The following is a 14,212-nucleotide window of genomic DNA, read 5'->3' as shown; positions in this document are numbered from 1 at the left end:
ATCAAAATACCACAAGGGATTTTCAGTGCAAACTGCCCTTGCTTCAAATATGTGGCCATTGCTCTGGCTTTTAGGCATTGACTAAAGCTGTCAATTTGATTTATTAACTTCCTAATTACCAAAAGGAATATCTAAAGATTTATTACTCTCTCTGAAAAGCTATCACCTGAGATGTAACCTGAAGCAGTATAGTCTTGGGACTCTGGCTTGAAGAAGGACCCTAACATGACTAAGCCCACCTACCACCGTATTTGCTTTCCAAAGTGTTCATATAGATCTGAATAAAATGAAAAGCACCTCTTTCTTTGATGATGCAATTTAAACTTCCTTTAAGTAGTCTTCGCCATGAGAGTTCATCATCCTCTTTAGAGGAGGAGATGAGTTAATGAAAGTTCCAATTCACTTAGAAGTTAGCAAGGATGGACCACAGGTGACCTGTGTCCTAACCCCTGGACCACAGAGACTGCTTTACGAAGAAGGATTCAATTAAAAGACATGTAACTGCCAAGACAAGTTGGTTTTAGGGTGTCCCCATGGAAAAACTGGTCAATAAGACTATTGGACCTCTGTCAGCTGCAAAGTCACAGATCATTAGGAGAGAGGAATTGTTGCTTTCTCAGCTTCCATTGGTCCTGCCCAGCTAAACCTTCACCTCCATGTACTCCATGTAGCTACAGATTTCTTACAGCTCAGAGCTGTAATCTAGTTTTGTTGGCACCAAGGGATTTTATTTTGTGGAGTTGCTTTTATATAGCAAACTTGCGGTTTGATTTAGATTGGGTGTCTTTCAAGAGGTGGTTTGAGAAATCTGGTACATCTAGGGGGATGATGGTCTGCAGGTCAAACTTCTGTTTACCTACTGTGACGCATGAGTATGAATTCTCACTTTGGGACTTGCTAAAATATAAGCAAGGTCAAAGAATGATCTTAAGGATGGGGATTGGTGTAGGAGATGATGTCATTGCATGCGGTTATAAACTGTAGCTGATGCATTTATTATCACTGTCTTATTGTCTGAGCTTTCATAAGACTTTTGTTTCTCTTAGTTCCTTGCATTTAACTTAACACATAGTTCACTTTCTGCTCTAGTCTCTCTATACTCCTCAGAGGCATTATGTATTAGATTACAGACTTGATCTGAAATAAAGTAATGCCAGGGTATTTTGCTAAGCCCAATTACCTTGCCAGATCCAGACTTGTGTTTCTAGTTATCTCAAAGCATAGGAGCCCAGATGGTTTCTTGGTGTGTCTAAATCTGTAATTATTGACCTTATCCCCAAGTCACTGTATTTTCTAGCTTTCTTCATTTTCCTTCCTAACATCATCTTTTTTTTTCCTGGCTCTTTTTGTTTGGAGTCAGGTACATCCTTGTTTATGTATTTACTTCCTAGATCTTGTATTACCAGCTTTCAAAGCCATTGTTCTGATCTTTTCTCCATTGTACTTCCTGATTATGGTGGTTCTCCTAGAGCTTGACTGGTCTTTAGCTCTTTTGTCTCATCCCATCAATGAGGTAGACAAAATAAAATTTCAAATATGACATTAGAGGATTTTCTTTTATATTAATTGTGAATGCTTAGTTCAAACACTATGCTGTGTGTTTAGTATGCAATGATAAATAAAATAACGTTTCTGCCTCCATGGATGACAGTGTATAAGGAAGCAACTGGTGATTAAAAATAAAACTGTAAGCATATTACTAATCAGTTTAATTTAATAAATCTAGAAAAAAAAATCAGAGACTAACAGAGTATGACTGGGACCTAAGGAGATGACATCTGAGAAAGTCCTTAAATGTTGAGTCATATAGTTATGATCTATACTCCATTTCTTTCTATTAAATTCAGCTGAAAATGTGAATCTTTTTTTTTCTTTTTTTTTCTTTTCAGAGCTGGGGACCGAACCCAGGGCCTTGCACTTGCTAGGCAAGTGCTCTACCACTGAGCTAAATCCCCAACCCCTGAAAATGTGAATCTTAAACAAACATCCCTTTCTAGACTTCTCCACTGATCCTACTATCAGCCAGTCCAAGAAAGTACATTCTGCTTTGTACTTTCAATGTATTTGTCATGGACTTGTCGTTGTAGATCCTCCTTCTTTGATCCACCTTTTCCTATTGATACCATGTATGCATTTTAATAGAGAGGAAAATGATGTCAATTGCCTGCATATTCTCCAGTTCACTACCTAGAAGCCAGGCCTTCATTCCATGGGCTAGCACTGGATCATTAATTTTGCACTTTCCGTCTAGCATTTACCATATGTTCTAGTGAGCACTCTAATGGAAGCTCAAGCTTACTCTCCCGCCAACTTTTGAATATGCAACAGTGTATTTCTTTGTTTCTGGAGGTTTTCCAACAGACTTCCTTAGTCTGTCCAAACATCCAATAACCATTCATGAAATTACTAAGTGATCAATCTTGTGAAAGGAAAACAAGTAAAAATCACTTCCAGAATTAACAAAGGAATGTAGTGATATCACTCACATCTCCCTTGTATTCCGCAGTACATTTGGATGTAGTATGAAATTATTTTCAGTACTTTTAACAACACATCTGGATCCTCTTTCTTCCAAAGCTGCTTCCTTCTTTTCCTTCTTTGCAGCCATTTTGCATAAAAATAAAGCCCACCAATGCTCTTTCAATGTCTGTTCACTTACCAGTCTAGACAGAATCACTGCAGGCTGTAGAAGGCACTGATGGCAAGCAGTGGCCATCTACGTACAAATGGAACAGGAGTATCCATCCTTCGGTAGTTGAGGTTACAGGGGCTAGACACATCCCCTTCCCTAATGGAGAAAGTCAACCAAACAATATCTACAATTAAAGACAGGAAGAAAACGGAAGGAATGAAGAGGAAGACTTTAAAAAGGATAGGAAGGGGGTAAAGAGGAGGTAGGGAAGAAGGGGAAATGCCTTTTATTTGATTCTCTTGTGTAGTAACTCAAGCATGAAAGACAGTCCCTAGTTAAATTAGCCAAGATTGTAATCCTCATTATAATGGGCAAAAATCGAGCTATTAAAATAATTATTCTAAACTGCATATGTTGATGATAATAAGATATGTTTTATTGCTTCTCCCTTTCAGGTTATTGAGATCCCATAAGAACCATTATCTTATTAAGCCTTATTAGATGGTTATAAGGTAGGGGGTGGGAAAATTGTTCCTTCTTTGCAATCACACAGATAGGGTAGAGTGCAGTATGAATTATTCTGGTCACCCAGCATCAGAAATTAACAATAGAAATTCTTATAGGACTCCAAGCTATCCATCTTTGAACCAACACATTTAGCTTTGTGGTCCATCTAGAATGATGCCTGGCTATTGGCTGAGATCAGTCACTGAAACAAAAGTGCTTCATATATTTTCTTCACTTCCAAGAATTCATACAAAGAAGTAAAACAAAATATATCACCAAGAAAAACTTTAATCCCAATTAAACCAGAATCTAGGACAGAAATATATATATATAAAAAAAACAAGGCAAATTCTTTCTCTTGCAATCCTTTATCTCATACCAAGAGAAGAGCTATTTTCCTCCAGGTAGAATATCTCCCTGAAACCTTGAGGTTAGTATTTTGTGTTCTGACTTGTAAGTTTCTCCCCATCTTGTTTTCCAGGACCCTTGTATTCTTCCCCTTTGGGAGGAAAAATGCTGAAGAAATCTGGTGATGTACACTTTAGAATGCCCTATACCTAAATTGTTCACCATTTTGTTCTTCTAGAAGGATGATGGGATTCTTCTTGTGGCTCCCATTCCCCTTTTGCCTAATAAGAAGTGCTTGGAGAGTGGTGTGTATCACTTTGAATGGTTGAATTGATCAGCGACAGTCTTATTCGACACTTTCACGGTTAAAGAGATGTTGATTTGACAGATAAAACCCAGAGAGTCCTTTCAGTAAACATCAGAGTATTTCATACAGCAAGTCGAATTTCTGCCAGAGTTTCCTTCCCGGGCTCTCCCCTCTTGAGGCTATTAACATGGAGATGGTATCGTTTATAGATAAAATCTCCCCTGGCTATCTCTGTCTCTTTCCCACCTGAAATCTTAATCTTTCATTTTTGATATTACAATCACTTTCAAAGTAACAAGCTGACATACACATCCACTTGACATGCTTGAGAAAGATGGAATATATTTTTAGCTGCCTAATTTCCTACAACATTTGGAGAAATAGGTTTGCTATGTAGACAGTTTATTTCTACTCTCAATAGGCTGTAAGACTAATGAAAAGAATGAGGCTTTTTTTTTGCAAGAGCTGTTTTTATTAATCACTATGTAATTTTAAGACTTCAAATTGGAACTAGTTTATAAAAATTCATCATATAATAAGACACCAAAATGCCAATGTTTTTAGGCAATTCCTGAAGGGGAGCTAAAAGACACATTGATAAGAGAACTGGAGGAAGATAACATATTTGACTGGTAGGTAAATATTCATATTTCCCATCAACCTTCCCTTTTGCATGCTCTGGTCCTCTTGACATGTTATCTATGCCTACCTTCTGTGCATGACTTAATGACATATTTTGTTTTGAATCTTTGACCTCCTGGTTTACAGAGCAAAGGGCTTGCTTACATGATCTCTTTCCTAATCTTGTCATTTGGGCCTTACTATTTTCTCTCTTATTGATGGCCTTTGTAATGCTTGCTCCATACTCCCATAAATTGTTCATTTTGTATAGACAGTATCCTTTGAGACTTTGAGCACTTTATGGTAGCACCGACTAAAGGCTTTAAGTATGGGCCATCTCCTCCCACTGTGTTTGGTGGGTCTTTCCTATATCTTTCAGGCTCTTGTTCGAGCTCCTGCATTTTCTCTATCTTTATTCTCCAAAATATTGGCAAGAACAACTCGTGTATTTGAAGCTTACCTGTGACTGACTGTTCTTTCCTAATTTTTCAAAGATGGGGATCTCACTTTTATACTGATATAAAGGGTTCTAATGAGCTCTTTAGGGTTCTAATTGACTTCACATGAGGAAATCCACGTCTTGATTTCAGCATCACCACGGAGATCTCAGAATGTAGATCAGTACTATACGTTCAGTGAGCTCAGAGAATAAGGACAACTCCTGTTGTTGGATTACCCCGGTAGAAAAAGGACTCTCAAAGTAGAGCCGATTGAATGCATCTAAAGTCCCAATGTTCATGGAATAGCATGAGATCTAAACAGTCAGGAACAAACAGACTTCATAAAATAAAGCATTAGCTGGAAAGTCAGGTGGACTCATACTTGTGATACAGAAACTATGCATGTAACCTAACCTAGTGACCCTGAGACTTACCCATCTGAAACTTACAGAAAAAGTAAAATGTAAACATTATATTGATCCAATGCTAATAATTTCTAACATGTAGTCCCCAAATAAGGAGTATGAAGTCTATATTTAAATCTCTTTTGGTTATTCTAATACTGTCTTCAGTGTTTATAGGGGTATGCATTTGGAATGTACGCATATACACATTTGGGAAATAGAAGTTTACATTTCTAAGTGTCATCTGTAAACACATTCTCTACCTCAGTAGTACTAAAACACTAAATGGTCTACGCAAACGAAGGGCTTGGCATCATGCTGGCCCTGTGGAAGCTCTTCCATGAATGGTGGCAATGATTAATTAGAAACTGGGACAAAGTTGTCTGAAATAAAGGCCTGTAAAGGAATTATGACTGTCTTTTAGTTTCTAGTCTATTTACTCAGGAAGAATTTAAGCAAATTGTTTTGGTTTGGACCTACATAATCAAGTTTTTGTGTGTGTGTGCAAAATTAAAAATAAAATAAAGTAAATGAATTAAGTATGTATTCTTTGGTTAATTGTAGTTTTTAATTTCATCAGGTATTTGTTGATAATATTTTGTTGGGTTTTTTGTTTGTTTGTTTCAGGCTTAATGATAAGTAATAGAATAGCCATTTCCCCATATAACCTTAGGCTCATAATCTCATCAAATATGCAAGGAAGACAAAGTTCTTTGAATTCTACTTTGACCTTCATATTTTATTTTATTTTATTTTATTTTACTTTATGTGTATGGCTGCTTAGCCTGTCAGTATTCATATGGCTCATGTGTGTTCCAAATGCACTAGGAGGGCACCAGAACTAGAATACAAAGCTAGAATAATGAGTGGCTGTTAACCACGCTGTGGGTGTTGGGAACTGAAAGCGGGTCCTCTTCAAGAACAAGTGAGAACACTGAGTCATCTCTTCAGTCCTAATCATCCCATAGTATTTTTAGACTAAGAACCATACTCTTCTATGTATTTATTTGAAACTTTGTGTGTATGTATAATATATATGTATGCACATATGTAAGAGTAGGTGTGCATATGCATAAACATGTATGGAAAGCATTGGGTATCTTCTTTGATCACTTTCTACTGTATTTACTTTTGAAACAGAATCTCTCCCTGAATCTGGCACTTCCAAATTGACCACAGTGAGCTCCCAGCATCCTCCAGTCTCCAGCATCCACTGTCTTGGTTACAGACTTACGCTACAATGCTTGTCATTTTTCTCCTGGGATTCCAAACTCAAATGAGCATGCTTGTACAGCAGACACCATACTTCATGAGTCATCTCTCCATGCCTAATTTCAAGTTGTTAATGACTGAAAGAATAGGTTTCCTTATAACATTTACTTACACAATCTTATTTGATTTTCCTCCATTTTCTGTGCCCAAAACCCATTGTGTATTTACTTCCAAACTTTAATTGTTTTCTTTTCTATCTTTCAAACTCAACTTCCATTGTCACATCTCTTCTAGAAGACTGCTTGTTCGGGTCCCATTCTGTTTTCTTGGCTTCTATGTACAGTTCCACACAAATACACTCTTAAGAAGACCTATAGAACCTTGCAATGAGTCCCATCACTAGAAAAGAATCTGTCATAGTTCCAACTTCAAAATACTACATAGTCTTTTTAAAACTTTCTCTTTTTTGTAATGCATGGATATGTGTATTCTAGCTCACTATTATTGGCAGACATAGTGCTGGAGAAGATGCTGAGAATTCTACATCTTGATCTGAAGGCAACAGAAGAAAACTGTGTCTCACTGATCAGACTTGAACAGATATGAGACCTCAAAGCATGTTTCCAAAGTGTCACACTTCCTCCACTAAGGCCACACCTACTCCAACAAGGTCACACTTCTGAATAGTGCCACTAACTATGAGCAAACATTCAAACACATGAGTCCTTGGGGTCCATAACTATTCAGAAGGAGCATGGCTAGAATTGTTTCCTATAATAACTTTGCTTTTAGTTACTTGGAATTCAAATGCTTTTTAAAAATATTTCTTAAGGGGACAGAATATTTTCATAGAGGATGGTATGTCCCATTTTTCAGATAGTAAAACACAAAACTAATTAATACCTTTTATTTAATGTTCAGATTGAACAGACTTGTAAAATCTCATATTGTGTTAAAAATTACTTATTCAATAACTGTGTTATCCCTTGGGTTATAAAGAGCTATTAGAGGAAACGGTTGAGTCTCCAAGTAGAGAAAATGTAAGAGACGATTTTGGTGATAAATAGACTTCAGTTTTGTTCTGTTTCAAGATAGGGAAGAGGAAAACTAAGCACTAAGGTTTTTTGCTCTTACATTAGAAAATCGCTTGCTACAGTTGTTCATTATGTAAGAACTATATAAACTTTTAAAATACATTGATTCTAAATTTTTCCTGTCCCTTTAATCCCCCCTTTTGAACCCCATTTGTTCACACATCATAAACTGATACACTCTGTACTTTCTCTTCATTGGAGTTTAACCTCTGTCCCCCAGTCTCTTGAACTCTTTCTCTAATGTCCCCAATATGATATTTTCCTCTTTAGCAACGATTGGGGAGAATTGTAACTTATTATTATACCTTCCTTACACCTAAATTTGCTATCTTGGACTGCCAGTTAATGTAGTTCATCTCTCTGACAGAAGCTTTTTTCCATCTAAGCATTCCTCATAACCTAAAAAAATATGAAAATTGTCAACATAATCTTGTTGATGACTGCAGTCTGCTGTTGCAATGAGAGAGGACTTCCCCTGCTTAGGCATATAACCCCAGGCCACATTTTATGGATCAAGTTCCCACTATTATGTATTATAGCATAGTTGCCAAGAGCATTTCTCTATACTCCTGTAGTTATTTTGCAAAGCTATATTATCTCGATGAGAGAGTCAATCCTGTGGCTCGGGCTATTATTTAAACAGTCATTAATTGAATAGTAAAGTGCTCTGCTCACCTACGATTGTACAGGGAGCTATAAATATATTTGTAGTTGTGTAATTATCCCCACCAACGCTACCTTTCAAAATGGTTAATTATCAAAAACATATGAAATGCAAATACTATCTCTAGATGTTATTCAAAAGGACCCATGCAGGTATTATAATTCTACTGGAAATACCAACTGTGATTTTCTTTGCTCACACAGTGCTTGGCATGTTACTTTCCAGCAACTTGTGGTTCTAGCTTTCTCTTCAAGACCTCAAAGACTGGACCTATGTTTAAAATAGCTGTTTGTTTTATTTTGTTTTGCATATTGATTTGTGGGAGTATGCTTTTCTGAGTTGGAACTCTACCTGCTCCCTGAGTGAATTCCTATACTTTGTATAACTATTATTTTAGAGTACTGAATCTGGATATTAGCTGTGTGTCCAGGAAATGTCAATTGCCTGCTGTTTTCTATTTCTGTAAAATGGGATTAAGACCAAATTTATGTGAAATAAATTTATGTGGCTGTTAGATGTGCTCAATGAACTCCCGCTTCTATCTTCTCATTTCCATCTTTCTCATTCTTTTATTTTTTCTGAGTCTGAATGAGAGAACCCGAGCCTTCACTCCTATTTCTAGACTGTATCAGGGTTAGCGGAAGCCATTGACCACGAAAACCTGAAGTGTGCGGCACATTGGCACATTGAGCTAAACAGTGCCACAGACTATAAAGGTCATTCTGGAAAAGAAGTCCTACCATTGTGCTTAGAACATGAAAATCAAGGGGGAACATGTGTCTGAAGAATCAGATTATCTATTCACTGCAAGGGTAAGCCAAAGCAAGCAGCTCCATGCCTCAGGATTTCTGTGACTCGGCTTTGTATACTGGTTCGTCCTTGCTTCAGAGGATGGGCCAAATGTCTGGTCTGTGGCAAGTTCACTAGATTTAGTAGAAGTTTCTAGAAACTCACTCCATCTGCTTTGCAAATATGCCAAGATAAAAGTTGAACTTTGGATAAAGGTACCATATTGGGGTGTATAATATCACTTCTGGAAGACACAAAGTTATTAAATGAAAGTTCTTTTCTCTTTCTGGGAAATTTCATTTTTACATCTCCTCAGTTACCAAGACCATCCTTTCCCCCTTCTATTTCTACATTTATTTATTCAATAAATGCACAGTTGTTTGTATTTATGACATTGTGCTCAAAATACATGAAGGCGATGCTATGGTTTGAATGCAAAATGTCCCCCCATGGTCTTCTATGTTGAAAGCTTGGTCTCCAACCTGGGGTTATATTTTAGAATATGATGGGTAATTTTTTTGTTAGGCCTTATTTTTTAGAGGTGGATTACCAGAGGTGTGCTGTGGAATCCATATCTTGTCCTAGGACCTCCTTATCTACCTTCTTCCTAACCATTATTACACCCATCATTAATGTGTCATACCCACACAGCTATAACCATGATCTTCTGCCTTACCACAAGCCAGAAATCAAAGACAAAACAATTCGAGGAAACAAGCTACAGTAATTTTTTTTCTTCCTTATAAGGCGTCCCAGTGATGAAAGTCTGACTAACAAAGTCACTCTTCTCTCATACGGCTGGTATTTTACTTTGAAAGCGAGTATAGAAAATCATTTGTATCACTTGTACTGCTCTCCTTTTAGTTCTGTGTTTCTACCATTTCCACATATGACTTTAATAAATATTTCCTGCTTCTTTTCTTACAGAAGTGAAATTTCCATTTTGTGTCAAAGAAAAGTATAAAAGGAGGGAAGGGGATAGCCAGTAAAGTAGAGCTTCCTAAAGGCAGGTAATTTGACCTCCCATCTTGAAGGTACTAAGCATGTGGAAATGCACACAGAAAGTTAATGGAGATGTTTTATACATGAAAAGGATGAGTAATTCCGAGCCTTATGACCTTCACCTTGAATGCTGCTAATATCACTTCAAAAAAATAAAATGAGTAGAGAATGTGAAAATGTCTGAAAAATAATACCTGATCTCTCTCTCAGTATTATTAACTTGAATCTAAACCACTAAAGATAACCAACAATTTAATAAAAACATCCATTATCAAAACAATTTCCAAATCAAAATGTCCTTCATAAGTTAATTATATTAATATGAATCATTTACAATGAACTACATGCAGGCTTTAATACACAGCATCTTAAGTCATCTTTTTGCCTAATATATATATATATATATATATATATATACACATATATATATATATGTATATAAAAACATTTATATACACACACACATATATATATATATAAATGTTTTTAAAAACTGCCCCTTAATACCAAGTAATAATTAAACATAATGATGCACTTCATTACGATATTGCTTTTGATCTTATTTTCCCCTGTTACCACGTTGTCCCCACACTGGTCTTCTTTCTCCTCCCAGCCAGTACTCCCACTCTCATATTTAATGGGTGATCTCTTGTAACTCAGTGCATTTGATGAATGTTGCTTATAGCAGCCTGAGTGAGGCAATATTACAGAAGTCTGAGCAACTCACCAGGAGCTGCACTACCGAAGAAAGCGCTAGTCTTACTTTCCCCAGCAACTGACAGCAGCTTATTGATTCTTAGTAAGGAGTGAGCTCTCCCGAGTCTCTTACCCATCTTTGATGAAAGGTTGACAGCTCCAATCTCGTCTGGATGGTGGGCAAGCAACCACAGGCCTTGTAAGTTCAAGTCGTGCCTGAGATACAACATCCCATAGTATTTCCCTCCTTCCATCTCTTACATTCTTTCTATGCCTCCTTTGCTCTACTTCTCAAACATTAGTGGGGGGCAGCACAGACATTACACTTAGGGCCAATCATTCAATAGTCAATAGTATTAGCGTTTTGACTGGTTATGAACCTCTGGAGTAACTACTTTGACAGAAACTGGTAACACCACTAAACTATAGGAACAAACAGAAAAACATTTAGAAGGCCGTTTGACAAACATAGAATGTGTACATTCATCAAGGTGAAAGCAATTGCTTCCCTACTTAGCCCTATGTCCTCCCTAGCATGAGCTTTTAGAATAGCAGATGCAAATGTTCTCTTGTGTAGCATCCTCACCTCCAATCAGGAAGTGGTTCATTAACCTTCAGTCTTGATACTACTGCACCAGTGGGCACACCTTCTCTGGCAAGTTGTTAGTGCACACGTGCCACAGTGGAGTAAGCCTGTTTACGTCATTCCCTCGCTATCAGCGTGAACAGCAACTTCCAACAGTATGACAGCCAATCATCAGGGAGGAATGTCTAGCTTCTCCATGTCCTGTAATAGAACGCATAGTATCTTTAGCAATATGGCCCTATTATCTAATTCTATGAGGCAAGGAAAGGCAGTGGTAATACTATATATTATTTGGTGGGCTTCAGGAACCTATCTGACCATCAACTTGTAGAGAAGTAGTTCTTTTACAATGGAAGTTTTGTTTAGTAAACTTATGGCTTCTGGGAGTGGTGAGAGTGGTATTATTCACTTACCAAGGATATTTCTGTTTGAAGTTCAAATTCTTATGATGATACTCTGCTTTTAATTAGCTTACAGTCTTTTCACACAGCTTTAGATTTGGTTGGTCCTCCCTCTACCAATCTCTACCAACTCTCCCTCCTCCCATTCCTACTTAGGTCATCCCTAGTGTTCTTCCTTGCTTTATCTAACTTCTATCCTTTAAAATATCATTCTATGTAGACATAGTATCTAGGAATTAAAAGAAGCCCCAGGTCATGTCTTACAAATTCTGATAAAAGAGTAATCATTTTGTTATTGTCCTATTCATAGACCAGGAATTCTGGTTAAATACTGACCTTAATAAGCAGTCCTTCATTGAGAATTTATCTATTACCATGCGCACTTTCCTTTTACAGTTTACTAGAAACTTGATTTGCCATTTATTTGACTCTAAAACTCTGCTTTCTTCTTGAATGTTCTTGTCATCCATGCATGAGTGAGCCCATCTCCTTACATTGGAACGTCTACAGCCCTAGTCTAGAACTCATTCCTGTCACTATCGTCTAATATATCCCTCCAGTTACCCGTAACCTAATAAGATCCTCTCTGAGCTTCTCTCTGGCCAAAGATACCTGTGCAATGAGTGTTTTCCTCAGCTCTTCAAATACACATCTGTTTATAGAAGAACAGCTTTAATTACCTCAACTGATCCCACTTGAAAGCTGCTTAAGTGGATTTTACCCATGGCAGAGGGCATTTGTAAAAATGTGGTGAGATCTCAACTCCTGAGATGGCTTCCTGGTCTCCAAAAGGAACTTCCAACTTCAAAGCATTTATCTAGGTTATGAACAAGGCTCTTTAAGCTCCCTGAGTGAGGGTCCTCTAAGCAGGCTGCGTCAAAGTGCCAGGGATCTGTATCAAGCAGAAAATGTAAATTGTGCCTTTGACAGCTGAGTGAGTTCACACAAAGGTCCCATGGGAATTTAAGAGTTTGGAGGGCACTGGAAGGACCGCAGATTTGAAGTTTAAGAATACAATTAACTAGACTTTTCACGCATGAGCATGAAGCCACACACATAAATTCATTTCAAGTTATAAATGTAGCTAACATAGTGCTATAGGATGTATAGAGGATGAAGCAATATGTAAGACTGTCAGGATCTCTATAACTTTATCAACATATTGCAATGTTAGACACTTAATGTTTGTCAATACGCTCATGGCAATAATTTCTCAGCTCCTAAAATGACTAATTTTCACATCTACATCATTTATCATTATTTTATTTCATCTGTAGTTATTAGAGTCTTTGTGGGTATGACTGAGATCCTGATAATGTGAAGGCTGTGCTCAAAGCTTGCCTAGGAAGATTAAACAAACATAAGCAAAATGTTCAGGAAAGCACTGGACGTAACACAAACATCCCAATCAGTTGCTGCTCACCACTGTCTTAATCATTCTCCATGCCCCTTGTCCTGTGCACAGTTCATGTACGTAAATTCATGAACAGTCTGTTTGTGTATCTCTCAATGTGTGGTTTGTTTATCAGAGTTTTAAAAACTGAAAATGCAAACCACTTCATTTATTAAATAAATTAGCTCGTTGCGATTACACACTTGTTGCAGATATTTTCTCAAGGGGTTTTGCAGTTCCCACTAGGTTTATGATACTTTATTCCATGTGCAGTCATTTTAATATTAGCTAGATAATACATCGAGTAGAGAGCCGTTGGGCTTCTGTGAGCTGGTAAGCTTTCTGTTGTTGATAGCCTGCTTTAATGATTTGATGGGATTCAGGTGATTATTTTAATTCTTTAAATCTGTTGAGATTTGTGTTCTAAATATTTATGTAGTAGAATATTCTGCTCTGTACCTCATGGAACTTTCTCCATAACTAATCAAATGTACATTTTTTATGTTTGATGAAATATTATATAAATATCTGTTAGGTCCATTTGGTTTCTAATCTCTATTAGCTCTAGTATTCCTCTGTTTAGTTTTCTATCTGGATGACAAGTATATTAGGGTCAATATCTGATTTAAGCTGTAGTAGTGTCTCTTTTACAAATTTGGGTGCCTTGTGTTTGTATTATAGATGCTGAGAAGTGAAATATCATCTCTGTAGATTTTTCGCTTGATAAATATGTGGTATTCTTCCATAACGTATTTGATTAGTTTTGTTTTTAAGTATAGTTTTTAGATATTAAAATGACTACACCAGCTTGTTTCTTATGTCCATTTTCTTGGACTATCTCTCCCCATCTCTTTACCCTGAGATGATGTCAATCTTTGATGCAGAGGACAGATGGATACTCTTTTCACATCCCTTCAGTTAATCTGTCTTTTTACTGGTAAATTCAGACAATTGATATTATAAGACATCAATGACCAATGATTGCTGATTCCTATTATTTTGTTGTGTTTTTTGTTGTTGTTGGGGGTGGTGGTGTTAGCAGAGTCATTAGTGGTGTCAACTTCTCTTCAGTTGGTTTTGCTTGTTTGAGGCGAATAATTTCCTGTGTGGGTAATT

The sequence above is a fragment of the Rattus norvegicus genome, chromosome 18 (assembly GCF_036323735.1).
Source record: "Rattus norvegicus strain BN/NHsdMcwi chromosome 18, GRCr8, whole genome shotgun sequence".
NCBI lineage: Eukaryota > Metazoa > Chordata > Mammalia > Rodentia > Muridae > Rattus > Rattus norvegicus.
The sequence above is the reverse complement of the archived record's forward strand: the minus strand, read 5'-3'. Positions refer to the sequence as shown.